At 52.0% G+C, this 14,832-nt stretch overlaps 1 long non-coding RNA gene across 2 annotated transcripts; it reads right to left on the minus strand.

Moving 5' to 3' along the window:
* Positions 1–11,341: 11,341 nt before the first annotated feature.
* LOC135412607 (uncharacterized) lies at positions 11,342–13,480 on the minus strand. 2 transcript variants are annotated; one of them, XR_010429783.1, is made up of 3 exons: positions 12,684–13,480; positions 12,028–12,139; positions 11,342–11,706 (listed from the first exon to the last, which is right to left on the minus strand). It is a non-coding gene; the product is annotated as an uncharacterized LOC135412607 (long non-coding RNA). The 2 variants fall into 2 exon arrangements; XR_010429782.1 differs by having other exon boundaries at positions 12,028–12,152.
* Positions 13,481–14,832: the final 1,352 nt, after the last annotated feature.

Raw genomic sequence — 14,832 nt, forward strand, 5'->3', positions numbered from 1 at the left:
TAGCAACTCACTTCTACATCAAGATGTTCATTCTCTACCAGCACACCACCTCCAGTTTACTCTCAACACTTTCCCCACCTCTCCACCACAACCCAGGAACTCATTTTCACCTCAGAAGATTCACTCTCTGCCCTGCAGATTCCCACAAGTTTTACCCCCCCCACATTTCCTGCAGGTCTGCAAGGTTTACCCCAGTTTACCCCAGGAGGTGCATTCTCTCTTCTCCACATGACCTCTGATTTTACAAACACAAATTTTCCCTCCCTGCCCACCACTGACTGCCTCACTGGACCTCAAAGCCTCATTTTCTCCCCTAGGTGACAATCCACACTTACCCTCACAGTTTTCCCTGCCTGCAAACTACTTATCTACCTCATTTTTACCTCCAAAGATTTGTCCTCTGCCACACAGATGACCTCAAAGTTTCCCCCAAAACCTCCTACCTGTCCACTACTGATTACCCCAGTTTACCCCAGGAGGATGCATTCTCTCTGCTGCACATTACCCCTCAGGTTTGACAAACAAAGAATTTCCCTCCTGCCCACTGCTGACTGCCTCACCTTACCCCAAAAGATTCATTCTCTCTGGGACAGATTGCCCCACATTTTACTCCCAACATCTGCTTACCTGTCCATGTCTGACCAGCTCCTTTGTACCTACAGAGGGTCATTCTGGCACCCCACACACACCTCAGGCTTATCTCAAACCTCTCCCCACCTGTCTGCCACCCAGTACCTCATCTTTACCTCAACAGGTTCCTTCTCTTCCCAGCAGATCACCTAAACTTTAACACCACAATTGTCTGTGTCTCTCACCACTCATCACCTCAGGTTACCTCAGTGTGTTCATTCCTGCCCTGGAGAGAATAAACCTCCTTTTTAACCCCCAAACTTTCCCCTTCCAGCCCACTCCTGATTACCTCTTTTTGAACACAAAAGAGTCATTCTCTCCCCAGAGTCTTCCCTACTGCACACTCCTGATTGCTCTTTTGGACCTCCAAATATTCATTCTCTGCCCTCCAGATTTGCTCAAGTTTCACCCTCAGAAATTCCTCTGCCTGTCCCCCTACTGACTGCCTCACTTTGTGGGGGGTCAAATCTGTGGCAATGTGCAGCAGAGAGAAGGAATATTTTGGAACAATTTTCCCTACAAGTCCACCACTGAGTACCTCATGTTCATCTCTCAATATTCATTCTCTACCATGCAGATTACCTCAGATATTTCCCTGCCCAATTTTCCCTATGAGTCCACAACTGATTACCCCAGTTTACCTCAGGATGTACATTCTCTCTGCTCCACGTGACCTCAAATTTTACAAACAGAATTTTTCCCTACCTGTCCAACACTGACTGCCTCACTTTACCCCAAGATATTCATTCTCTCTGCTACAGATTGCCCAGATTTTACTCCCAAAATTCTCCTTACCTACCCACAAGTAATCAGCTCCTCTGTACAAATACATGTTCATTCCTACCCTGTGGGCTACCCAAGTTTACCCTAAAACACTCCCCAGCTGTCCACCACTGAGTACCTCATTTATCCTTCAAAATATTCACTCTCTGCCCTGGACGTTCCCTCAAGTTTTAACCCCAAAGGTTTCCCCCCCTCCTGCCCACCCCTGACAGCCTCAGTGTCCATCAGGAGGTACATCCTCTCTGCTACACGTGACCTGAAATTTTACAAACACAAATTTTCCCTACCCTGCCCACCACTCACTGCCTCACTTTATCTCTAAATGGTCCTTCTGTCCTCTACAGATGAGATCAAGTCTTACCCCCCAACATTTCCCTTCCTCTACATCACCCATTTTCTCTTCCTGACGCCCCAAATTTCCATTCCATCCCTACACATTCCCTGAGTGTTTCCCTCCCAAGCATCCTTCCCTTCTTCCCTGTTTAAGAACTCACACTCCAGCCCCAGGCTCTCCACTCCCCCCTCAGTGGGACCCCTCCAAAATGTCACCTCCCTCCCCTCTGCAGCACCTCACCTTTTCCTACACAAACAGTTGCTGGGTCCCCTCAAAATTACATTTCTGCAATCTAATGAATAACTCTTTCCAGTTTCCAGGGAGAAGAACAGGAACTCACAGCCACCAAGGCCTGACAGTCCCCTGCAGCCAGAGCTCAGCACCACAGCCAGAGAGGCAATTCCAGCATCTAAAAGAAAAAAAAGAAGAAAATAAAGTGATTATTTTGGTTTCAAGTTACATTAAGTTGTTCCAAGCAAAGCAAGCTTGCTCTGGTTTCAGTTGGGTGAACAGGGAGCGCTGGGCACAGGGCATGTCATTAATGCCCAGGGGATGGGCTTTGTGGGGGAGGGAAGAGCAGCTGATGGAGTTGCCCAGTCCAATTCCTGCCCCAGGCCTGACTGGCCCAGGACAAACCCTCTGGCAGGCAGTGGTTTTGTTCCCTCTCATGGTCAGTGCCCCGTGTGTCCCCTGTGGGCAGTGCCAGGCTGGGGACAGGCACACGCAGCTGGCAGCACTCTCTGCTCCAAAGACACTTCTGGCCTCCTTGGCAAACTGCCTCTGACACTTGGTTTTCTCCAGGAGAAATTAAGGAATTGCTCATGGCAATTTGGAGGATGAAGTTATCCAAAGGGAAGGAAAGAACAAATATTCCTGTCAGAGCCCTTGGGATCTGCTGGGCTGAATTGGGAAGGGCCCATTATCTGCAGAGCAAATACAGGACAACCCCAAACACAAAGCCCAGCCTGTCCAGTGGGGTGTGAAAGCACCACTGGACAAAACTCCACTCTCCTGATTCTTTTCAGGGACTGCTCCAACCCAGCTCTGAAGCTGCCAAACCCAAAACTGTCCCCAGTGCTCTGGAACAACAGGATCTTCTCAGAGATGATGCATTGGAAGCACAGTCCAGCAAACACTCCCAGACACACAGAGGCACAACTGGAGCTCATGGCTGGGGCTGGGAAGGGCTGCAAGGAGGACACAACTCCCAGGTAGGGGAGCCTCGGCAGCAACAGCAGCAAATTCCCAGCTTGGATGGCAAAGCAGAGAGGACAAAGGCTGGCAATGCCCATGGCATTGGTAGCTTTCCCTTCTGCTCCCTGTGGGGCCACAGCCCGGGAGGAAATCTCCAAGGGGGACAGAAGACCTCAGGAGGCAACAAAAGACAGCAGCGTCTGTTGCCCTGGTCCTGTTCCAACTCAGCTGCGGGCCCAAACCTTCCCCCTCCAGGGAAACACTGACCTTCCCGGTGTCAGGCTGGAACACAGCCCTCATTCTCACCTTCCACACGCTCCCAGGCTCACCCCAAATTCAGGACAAGGGCCAAAGGCCCCTCGGGCCGGGGCTCTCTCTGTCTCTGCGGGCTCAGGGACTGCAGCCACCAGGGCCCTCCAGCACGGACAGCCTGGACCCAGAGCAGACCCTGGGCATTAGCAGTGTCCTGGGCATCCCTGGAGACAGAAACCATCAGCCTCTGGGATAGCACTTCATTGCCAGCACACACAGCCTGCCAAATTTAGGGGGGCAGCTCTCAGACCACAAAGCCCAGTCTGACCCAGTTCTCCTGGGCACCAACACGGACTCCACAAACCCACCAGAATGAGAATGTTCTGCTGCTTTTGACAAACTTCAGCCCAGCTTTGCAAACCTCAGTCCCTGCAGCTCCTGCTCTCCAGAGCCCCGTTCAGGGCTGGCTCCAGTTCCCTGGAGAACCTGCCCCAGCCCCCACTCTGGGCCAGCCTGAGCAGAAGCCACTGGGCTGCACAAGGAAGAACCCTCCCCTGGCTGCTGCAGCTGGAGGGAGATCCAGCTCCCAATGGAATCCTGGCAACAGCCTCCCAGAGGGTCTCTATCCAGCCCTTGGCAGTGGCTCAGAATGGCAGCAGCTCCAGTGCCAGCTGGGTCCCTGCACGAGTCCTTGTCCCAGCCCTGCCACACGGACACACACGGGAGACACCCACGGGCACACAGGCCTTGCTTGCACAATTCCTCACCCACAGCTGAGGGAAAGCCACACAATATCAAGAAATACCCTGGGCTCAGAGCACTCATCACTCCAGTCCATCAGGACTTGGAGGCAGTTGGGGAGGCAACAGACCCAAATTCTAATCCTACCTCTACATTTCTAACAGGTTCTCTTAGAAAGATCCTGGACAGGAACTCAGACAACAGAACCCAAACACTGCACAAGCAATAGCAGAAGGTTTGCCAGGAAGAACAGAAGTTCCTTGTTTTCCTTAACGCTCTGGGAGTGTAGGACTCAATCTTTGCAACCAAGGGACACCAGAGATGTGATTAATACTTAAACCTCTCCCCCATGGGTCTGTCTCAGAGAACTGGGCCAGCCCTGAGCTACTCCCAGGTGCCTGCAGTGCTTTGGGGAGGGGCAGGACAATGTCCCACTTCTGCTTGGAAACATTCCAGATGAGGAAAAGCCACTCCCTTCTCTCTCTCTGACCCAGAACCAGAACAGTCCTGTGGGACAACACGGACTATGCACGGAAGGCCCGAGTCAGTGGGGGGAAAAAAACCTAAACAAACCAAACCACCCCAAATTTCAGATAAAAACAGGCTGCTTCCTTAATAGGAACACACCAAACTCATTGAAGCCAGAGAGGAAATTACAAACAAACAAACAAACAAAAGACCCAAAGAGATACTTTGCATTGATCATTCAAAGGAAATCCTCCACAGATCAGAAGCAAGTACCAATACTTTGTCCTCTATTGAAAATTAATGACTTGAGGGGCTGGACATGTCCAGTGAGGGTTCAGGGCTCTGGTGGGTCCTTTATGGCTGATCCTGACCGGCCCAGGCCAAACCCAACCACCCCCATCCCTGCTCCATCCCAAACCTGGGGGCAACATTCAGACAGTTTGGAAATACTGCCCTTCCCTGCTACTCCGTCCTTCCTTACACATCCAGTGCCCAGGGAGCAAATGCCAACACCAGGAGGAGAGAAACGTGTCCCTCTGACTTACCCCACCCCACGGGCAGCACCAGGAGCCCCCAGCCCGGCCGGCGGGGCTGCAGCCTCTTGCCTTTGGCTGCTCCCAGCCCAGGGCACTGGGCAGAGCTGGGCTGGATCAGGGCTTTGGCCTGGCCTGGAAGAGAGGAGAACAAGGCAATTAAGGGCACTGGGCAAGTCAAAGGCTCCTGCCCTTCACCCTTCTGTTCAGTTGTTCACTAGAGAGTTTTAGCCATGAAAAATCCAGGGGGGACAACAATAAAATGGGACCTTTTCCAACACTTTTATTCCTACCTGTTTCAGGCACTAAAAGGAGGCTCAACTTTCTTATTGCATTCCTTGCCCCATTTGAACAGAACCCTTTTCATTCCAAACCTCCCTTGGGAGTCAGTCAATCCTCTGCCATTGGACTTTGGGCAAAGGAAGAGACATCTGGGACGATGGAGCCCAGGAAATGAGGGAGAGAAACCTGACAGGGAAAGGATTCAAGGCACTCCAGAACTCAGAAATGTGTTCATGCCTTGCCAGCCCACCCCCATTCTGTGCCACCCACCTGAGCTGGGCAGGTGAGGCCAAGGCTCCCCTTCCTGCTGCCAGTCACTGTCCCACCACACGGATCCCTGTGCTGGGCAGCACTTGGAAAAACTTGGGAAAGACAAAAGGGAAATGGCACTGTCTGTCAGAAAACATGTCTGTGAACAAACCTTCTGCAACAAATGTAATCCCATCCCTCTGCTCCACTAAACCCAGGGCAGGCAGGTCTCTCCAGCCCAGGGAGAACAGAAGGAGAACTGCAGGAACACAGGCAGGCACAGCAGCTCTGGGCACTGATTCCCCTGCAGACCTCTCTGCACTTGGGGCTCTTGGCACTTCATTTATAAAGAATGGGGGGCAGCAGCCCAGGAATGCCCCTCAAAAACACAGAGAGAGAACAGGAACAGGGGTTGTTTGGGAACAGGCTCTGTGTCCAGCAGGGGATGGGAACTTGAAACACGGGAGGCTGGAGGAAGGCAGGGGGTGAGCACGGGCCTGCCTTGGATGGATCCTTTTTCCCTTTGCTCAGGGCCTCAGCTCCACCCTGTCTGAGAGCAGCAGGGAACTGCTGCAGGGGAAGAGTTCATTTAGGCACAAGCCACTGATGCAGCCACGGGGGCAGGGGAAGAGAGGAGAGGAACTGACACAAAAATGACACAGTCACCACTGAAAGGGACTTTATTGAGCTGCAACACAAACACATTCACAGCAGGCCAGGGCAAGAGGTGCCCCCAGGACACCAACACAGCAGCTGGGCTGGCAGGAACACCCTCTTCTCAAGTTATGGAGCCAGGGGCTGACAGTTGGGATCTATCCCAAAGATGCACTCAGGCATCAGGGCCAAGTCCTGCCCAGTCACTGCAGACAGTTCAGCCCCAGCAGCAGTGGCATTTTCTGCCTCTCCCTCCAATATTATTTAGGACCCAACAGCTCAAGGCTGTGGAATTTTAGCTCCAAGGGTGGAGGGCACGGAACAGCTGCACACACCTTGGCTGCCTTGGCCAGCACACACTCACTGCACCTGCAGCCTTTGAACAACTTCTTCTAGTTGATCCCAGAGACAACAACTGCATATTGTTCATAAAATCAGTATAATTACTGTGATCAGTGGATGGATTAAAGTGTTCAAAAACTTTGTAGCAGGTGGTGAGAATCTTGTAAATACGTCCCACCAGTGGGGAGCAGGGACTTGTTCTACCTGATGCCCAAAATCATTAATTGACCCCTATAATTACTGTTTGCATTGGTGATCAAGTCAAGTCTTATTTCAAAGTTGTAAGGCAATAATTTGCACTTACATCCAAAGAAACCCCTGGTTTACTTACATTGAAGTGTCTTATTTTTCCAGCATGGTATCAGTTGGTGCACTGCAGAAATTCAGGAGACAAAATCCAGTTAATTTTTGCAATCCAGGATGTGAATACAGCCCTCCAGATCAGTTCATTGGTACTCATTAAGTCCTTCTGTGCCTCATTTCTTTGTATTACAACATACACACCATGGCATGTGCACTCAGCCAGTTCATAAGTTACTGGTGTTCCCCTGTGCACAACAATTACATCTTGGGGAACCATTAGAGAGCTGCCCAAACTCCCCATCCCATTCTGGAGTGAAGGATGGGGGGTAAATACAGTGGGCATCCCTTGTGCTCCTAAATTCAGCACTCGGGACACACCTGGCCCAGCTCTTTGCCATTGGTTACCAAACAATTCCATGTCTCCACTGCCTACAAATCCAATACCAGCTCCTGTTCCTCCCAGTCCCGTGTCCCCCCAGCCTCACTGCCGGGGGCAAGATGGGAGCACTGGAATCAGAGTGGGGAAAGGAATTCTATTATCCTGATGATGTTGGGCTGCAGGACACAGGCAGCAGGTACCCAACAGTTGGACCAATATTCGCCTCGGGAGGATGGTGCCAAACTGTGCCATCCCCTGCCCAGCTGATCCCTTTGCTCTTTTGGCAGCACTTCCCAGAACAGCCCAGCAGGCAGAGCCCAGGGGAGGGCCCTGCTGCTGTGACACTGGGGCTGGGACTGGCACCGCTCACACAGGGGGACAACGATGCCAGGGAGACCCCCCGGACCCAGCACCGTAAGGGAAACTACAGCACTGCATGGCAACAGTGCTCCCAGCCCCTGGAATCACATCCATCCAATCCCACTGAGGGCACCACAGCCGCCCGCACAATGAGCCCGACAGACCCCGGCCCTGCCAGAGAGTCCCCCCGGGCACAAAGGGACACTGACCCCTGGGCAAGGGCCACTTGCTTCCCACGTCACCTTGTCCTGGGGTCCTGGTTTGGAGCTGCTTTTCCATCTCCATCCAAATCAAACCAAGGCACCCGACCCAGGCACCTTTTCCAGGGAACTGCCCGGGCCAACAGCATCGCCCAGAGGGACCACAAGGGCTGTGAGGATGGCCAGGATCCACAGTTTCTGTAAGATAGCAAGCTACAACATGGCAATATCATTCCCTCCACTAACATTTATTCACAGGAACATATTCCATTTTCCTTGTCTGCATTTAATCACTAATTCCGTGAGGGTGTCACTTGGGAGCCAAGTAGCCAAACCACTGCCAACTGACCCCAAAATCCCTACAAACCTGACACTGCCCTAGTTCTTCCTGTTTCATTCCCACAGGTACAGTGTCTCATTCAGCACATGGACTACTTTTGCCTCCCCCCATCATGATTTCAAACTCCCTCTGGCACGGGTTATAAGCTCCTGCTTTCCAAAAGTGCTTCCCACTGACAGATTTGGCTGACCCAGCAGTGAGCCATGCATGCTCCCTCTCTGCTCCCAGCACTTGCTCTGGGCTTTTCCCCATTTCCCCATTGATTTGTGCTCACTGTCCAGGGGATCTACACTTGTTGCTTCAACCACAGGGCCGGGGGCAACTCCCTCCCGAGGCCTCGCTCCTGCCCCGACCCCTGCTCTGGCTCTGCTTGGATCCACCATCTCCATTCCATGGGGCTGCCTTCCTGAGCAGGGCCTGGCCTGGGCATCCTGGAGGAGCTTTTTACCCAAGGCCCTATGGGGATTTCAGGCCCTCTTAGCATTTGTTAAGTTCCCACTAAAGCCCAAGAACATACTCAGAGCCGCTTCTCCAACAGGGTCTATCTTGGGTTGGCTCCAGTAACTTCCTATTCCAAGTCCTAAGGGCACTTCCTTCCTACCTGTAACAGTTCATTAGGATACATGCCCAGATTAAAGACAAGTGCCACAAGCATTCAAACACACAAAACATCTTTATTGCAGTGAGAACAATAATAATAATAAACTTAGCAAAGAGAATCAAAAGTTAAAAAAGGATACAAATGAACTGCCTTATTGTGTGGCATTAAAACAAATACTAAGAACAGCATTCAATACAGTACAATATTAACTAGTGAAAAGGGAGTTAAAGGGATACCAAAATGGATCTTAACACAATATTATGGATAACTATTAACACAATATTTGGTTAGTAATAGGGGAAATTAAAGGGAAAATATTATGAATACTAAATAAAGGGTATTAAAGGAACACTAAAGGATATTTAAAGCCTTTTTTCCCCAATTGCCTCCTATCACTAACCTGTGCCCACCCCCCCAGCCAGGCAGGGCTGTCAGGATCTGCAGCAGCTGGTCGGTGCCCATCCCTTAGCGGGCGTCCCCGCGGAGCAACACAGGCTCGGTGGCAGGATGAGGATCGCTCAGCTCAGCAGTCCTGACAGCCCATTTGATCAGCTCCACATTACACCACGTAGGGCCAGGACGCAGTGTAAGGGGAGGCCTGAATGGCAGCCAAACCCCGCCTGATCATTGCCTGGTGGCAACCGTCTGGGCCTGCCCTACTTGTAGGGCAAGGGGCCAGCCACCCCTGCCCACATCATCTTCCTCTCACCATCATCTTTCTCACCCCTAGGGATGACCTCTCCCATGGTGTTTCAAGGGTAGATGTACCTACCTTGCAAGATGTAGCAGAACAAGGAAGAACTCAGCTCTCATAACAGGGGATATCAGGCTGACTTGCTGAAAAGCACAATGGACCTTACAATTAGCTTGTGCCATCAAGTTACATTGTACCACACTCCAGCTGGTTTCACATCCTAATAGGATTTCTTTCTCACACCTCTATGCTCCATTGATCATCTAATTCAAAAGTACCCCCCTTACACTACCCTACTTCTGCCAGAGGCTCCAATTGGCATCATTAGCACTGGCAGGAACCTTCAGTTCCCCCTCTGCAGCTCGTATTGGCCACAGGTCTGGAGCCTCTTGAATTGCTCCCCGAGCTGTTTCCAACCCTCCCTGCTGCTCTTTTCCCACTCAAACTCACACTTCTGTTCTGGGACTTTATGGCCCAGGCCAAGGATTGGTCCCAAAGGAGGACCTTGTTGTCACCAAAAGCCAAACCAACCAATAAACTGCTGGGCTTCCACCTTGCTCTGGGGGTGACCAAGCCTGAAGTCTCCTGCCTAGTCCTGGGCAATACTTCCTGGGGACCACAACACCTCTGAGATCCTAAAAATATCACAGGTTGGGCAGGTGCTTGAATTTTGTCTGGATTAACTCCCCCCTTCCTTTCCACGTGTTGCACTACTCACTCTAATGGTGCTTGTACTCCCTGAACCATTCCCTCACCCATCCAACCATCCCTTGTGCCCTCTCTGACAAGGACAGTGGGTCCAGGTGTTCTGCCACGCTCCCAGGGCACAGGGTGGGACTGTGGAGCCACCCTCGAGGGGGGAAACGTGCCCTGCTGCCCTGCCCAGGGAAAGGGAACTGCCCCCAGGGTTCCCCAGCACAAGGCACCCTTGGGAATATCCACTGCAATGGGACACTCAGGGACAGCAACAAGCACTGCATGAGGCTGCTCTGGCACAGGACCAATTTTAAGCTCAGCTTTTCTCTGGACCACTTCACTTTGCTTCCCACCTCATCCTGCAGTCAGAACTTGCTGTCCTTGCAACTTTTTAGGGTGACCATAAATTACAGAGGCCTCTGCTCCAGCACCCACGAGGGCCTGAACCATCTGACAGGATCCATTTTTCCAGGGAATTCAAAGCTCCACCTGAGGACCAGGGTCTTTTCTCACCCATCCTTGTGCTGCAGCTTGGCCTCCATCTCACTCTGCTTTCAGTTCTCTCCATGGTTGAACATTGGCAGCCCTGGCCCTGGGCGGAGCTCGGCATCCTGATCCCATCCCTCCTGGCCCCGGAACCGCTGACTCAGCAATGGGGGGCCCTCCATTGCCAAGGGCACGGTCCCGTCGGGGCTCACGGGGGGAGCAGGAGGTCGAAGGCTCCATCCCTGCTGCTACAACCTTCCACCACTACAGCCAACAGAGGGGCCTCTCCAGCCCTGCCTCCCAAGGCATCTGGAACTAACCCATCCCAACTTCACAGGACAAACTGCTCCCTCTCTGCACAGTCCAGTCTACTCTCAGGAATGCCTGAATCCATGGCAGGGACCTTGCTTTGAGCTCCCCGGGGCCGGGCACCCCGAGGATCTCCCCGAATAATCCTTTCGGTGCGCGCTGGAGTCCTCGGGGTGCCCCAACCCGGGGGGCACCAACAGCACTGTCCCTCCAGGGGGCCCAATTTGGTCCTAAAATGCAGGGGGATCTTGCCTGTGTCCCAGACTGGTCCGGGGATCTGAGGCCCTTCCCGAGAAAATCTCGGTGCCGGCGTGAAGGGCCAGAGATCCCTTGGAGCCACGGGAGAGCAGGCACAGAGTCCCTCCTGCAGGGCCAATTCTGCTGCCTGAAATCAGCTCTTAAAAGAAGCCTCTAACACTCAGCTGGTGAGTTTTAGAAGCCAGGCATTCCTTGCTTACAACACCCTGCCATGATCCCAGCCCCACGGGGGTCCTGGCAATCAGACCCCAAAGGGCACACAGAGGTATCTCACCTGCAGCTGATGGGAGGGGTCAGCATTACAGGAGGGTTCATTTTCCTTCCCTGCATTCCTGTTCCACATTCAGGGCATTTTCCAACACTTATTACCATACACACCTACCCTTACAAGGTTTCCAAGGGGCTTCACCGAGGGCCTTCCCAGGTCTGCTCTGTCTGGAGCCCTCAAAGTCCTCAGTGCCTGCCTTAGGAACCTCAACACAACTCACCTGCTTACACAGCAACTTGCTGCTGCTTGGCTCATGCCTCACTTTCCTTCTTCCTTCTTTCTTCACCTCCCTTGCTTGGTCCCTTTCAATCCCTTGGCTCAGCTCTCTGCAGTTTCCAGGCTACATCCCACTGCAAAAAGGATCAGATCTTGTTACATCTCAACACTCAGAGAGCATTCTCCCTTCTTTCTTGACACTGGGCCATCAGGCCAGTGTCTCATGATTTAAAGCAGAGTTTGACTCCTCAGTGACAACAACAGCTACAGCCCTGAATCCTAACACAGGCTGAGACACAAACATGGATGGCAACTCTGAAGGATCCACTTTGTCCTGCTCACCAACCAAAAGGAGCTTTCTGAACTCAACAATAACAGACCCCAGGTCCTTTTTCTGCAACTTCAGCTGCTATCAATGTGACCCACAAGACCTGGAAAGGCCCTTCCCACTTCACCTGCAGGGCTGGCAGTGCCACCACTGGACACGGACCCAGTGGCTGGGCAGGAACGGAGGGGCTGGGGCGTCCAATCCATCGGCCCAGGCGGCACCAGGAGTTCCTGGAGTTCCTGAGGGGAGAGCCTCAAGACAACAAAAGATTAGGAAAAGGATCATTTTAAACTTCAATATGTATATCTCTGGGAAGATGGGGAGTTTGACAAGGCCTACTGGTACAACAAGGACACACTCAAGGTTATCTATTAAAAGCACCTACCAGCACTCAAAAGCTATCACTATCCTTCTTGCAGGGGGAACTCAGAAAACTCTGTTTGCCAAGAGCTTCCAGGAGGATTTCCAGCTTTTTGGGCTCTCTTTTAACCATTTTTCCCATCACTGTAGCTGGGACTGTCACCTGCCCTACAGGGGGAACAGCCCACACAGTTCACTTGCAGGGATGCCATTAACTCAAAGTCCCTTCTCAGGGGGGTCACTGCACACCTTGGCCTTTGTTTGCCCTCCCCACCAAAGATGCTTCCAACAGTTCTGACACATCTGGCAGACCCAGAGCTCTCCTCAGGGAATGCTTCAGCTGCTTAAAGGTTGCCCTTGCACCATCTAGCCAAGGCAGCAAATGCTTACAGGCTGTTGGAAAAGTTGGCAGAACAGTCTTACCACACATCCAGAGGGAGCAATCCAGAGTCCATCCTGTCCTACCATTCGCAGCAAGGCAGTTCATGGGCTGTCTGGGGCTCAGGAGGAGTCAGGGGGCTTCTTTTCTTCCTTCCTGCTTTCCAGGTTTTCTCCTGCCAAAGCAAAGGTTTCTTGGCTATCCTTGCTCAAGGAGATGCAGCAAAGGCCATCTTTTAAATCCAACACTGGAAACTGCTTCAGGTTGTCATTGAAGGGGGTTCTCTCAGGTCCTGCACTCATCAATCATCTTGGACATTGGTTTTCTTGGCAGGTTCTTGCATTCACATCCTACAAGCAAACCAGGATGAGCAAATTTAGCTGTTACTGCAACCAATCCAAGCTGGAATTCTGATTTTAAAGGGTACTGGGTTTGCCTTACCAGGAGAGATCCCACATCAGGGGTAATACCTACACGTTCTGCCCTCTTCCACTCTCCTGCAGTTCCACTGGCCCACACCACAGGAACAACTGCAGCTGCCACTTCAGTCGGGACCTTGCTGCTGACAGGAGTTATTCCCTGCACAACAAGAGCTGCTGCTTGGACACATTTAGTTTCAGCAATTGCAGTTTCAACATCCTCAGTTTTCCATTTCATTTCTGCCTCAACTTTTCCAGTCCATCTCTTCCTAGCACAAGTTTGGGTGAGTTTGGGCAATAGACAAACTGAGGAATTCCCCAATGTTTTCCCAGTTTAACCCCTGTCACACCAATCACCTTAACACTGCCAGTCCTTAATTCTCCCTCTATTGGGTTAAGGGCTGAGGAAGTTGGACCTGTGTCTGACCAAGACATGTGCAAACCAAATGGTGGGGAATGGAACACACACCTGGCACTCCTGCAGCTCTTACCATTACATTCCAGAGAAAACAGCCAATTGCACCATCACTGCTCAATTCTTAATCCCAATCCCACACTGCTTTGGCACTTGGGAGCACCACTTTTAGAACCCAATTACAGTCCATTAGAGAGCTCCATGTCCAGCAGGGACAGGTACCCCTGGGATACTCTCAGGAATGCCTGAATCCATGGCAGGGACCTTGCTTTGAGCTCCCCAGGGCCGGGCACCCCGAGGATCTCCCCGAATAATCCTTTCGGTGCGCGCTGGAGTCCTCGGGGTGCCCCAACCCGGGGGGCACCAACAGCACTGTCCCTCCAGGGGCCCAATTTGGTCTCAAGCTTGCCATGGACAGCCCAAAAGGCATTTCAAGAGGCCTTCTTTGGAACCCACCAATGGGTACGGGGAGGAAGCCACAAGAAGGCCTCATTTCTAAAGGCAGGGGAATCCTGCCTGTGTCCCAGACTGGTCCGGGGATCTGAGGCCCTTCCCGAGAAAATCTCGGTGCCGGCGTGAAGGGCCAGAGATCCCTTGGAGCCACGGGAGAGCAGGCACAGAGTCCCTCCTGCAGGGCCAATTCTGCTGCCTGAAATCAGCTCTTCAAAAAAGCCTCTAACACTCAGCTGGTGAGTTTTAGAAGCCAGGCATTCCTTGCTTACAACACCCTGCCATGATCCCAGCCCCACGGGTGCTCTGGCAATCAGCTCCCAAATTGCACACACAGGTATCTCCACTGCAGCTGATATGGCAGCAATACAGGATTCATTTTCCTTCCCTGCATTCCTGTTCCACAGTCAGGACATTCTCCAACACTTATTACCATACACACCTACCCTTACAAGGTTTCCAAGGGGCTTCACTGAGGGTCTTCCCAGGTCTGCTCTGTCTGGAGCCCTCAAAGTCCTCAGTGCCTGCCTTAGGAACCTCAACACAACTCACCTGCTTACACAGCAACTTGCTGCTGCTTGCCTGCTGCCTCACTTCCCTTCTTCCTTCTTTCTTCACCTCCCTTGCTTGGTCCCTTTCAATCCCTTGGCTCAGCTCTCTGCAGTTTCCAGGCTACATCCCACTGCAAAAAGGATCAGCTCTTGTTACATCTCAACACTCAGGTATCATTCCCCCTTTATTCTTGACACTTGGCCATTAGGCCAGTGTCTCATGATTTAAAGCAGAGTTTGACTCCTCAGTGACAACAACAGCTACAGCCCTGAATCCTAACACAGGCTGAAACACAAACACGGATGGGAACTCTGAAGGATCCACTTTCTCCTGCTCACCAATCCAAAGGAGCTTTCC

Source organism: Pseudopipra pipra, chromosome 4 (assembly GCF_036250125.1).
Source record: "Pseudopipra pipra isolate bDixPip1 chromosome 4, bDixPip1.hap1, whole genome shotgun sequence".
Classification (NCBI taxonomy): Eukaryota; Metazoa; Chordata; class Aves; order Passeriformes; family Pipridae; genus Pseudopipra; species Pseudopipra pipra.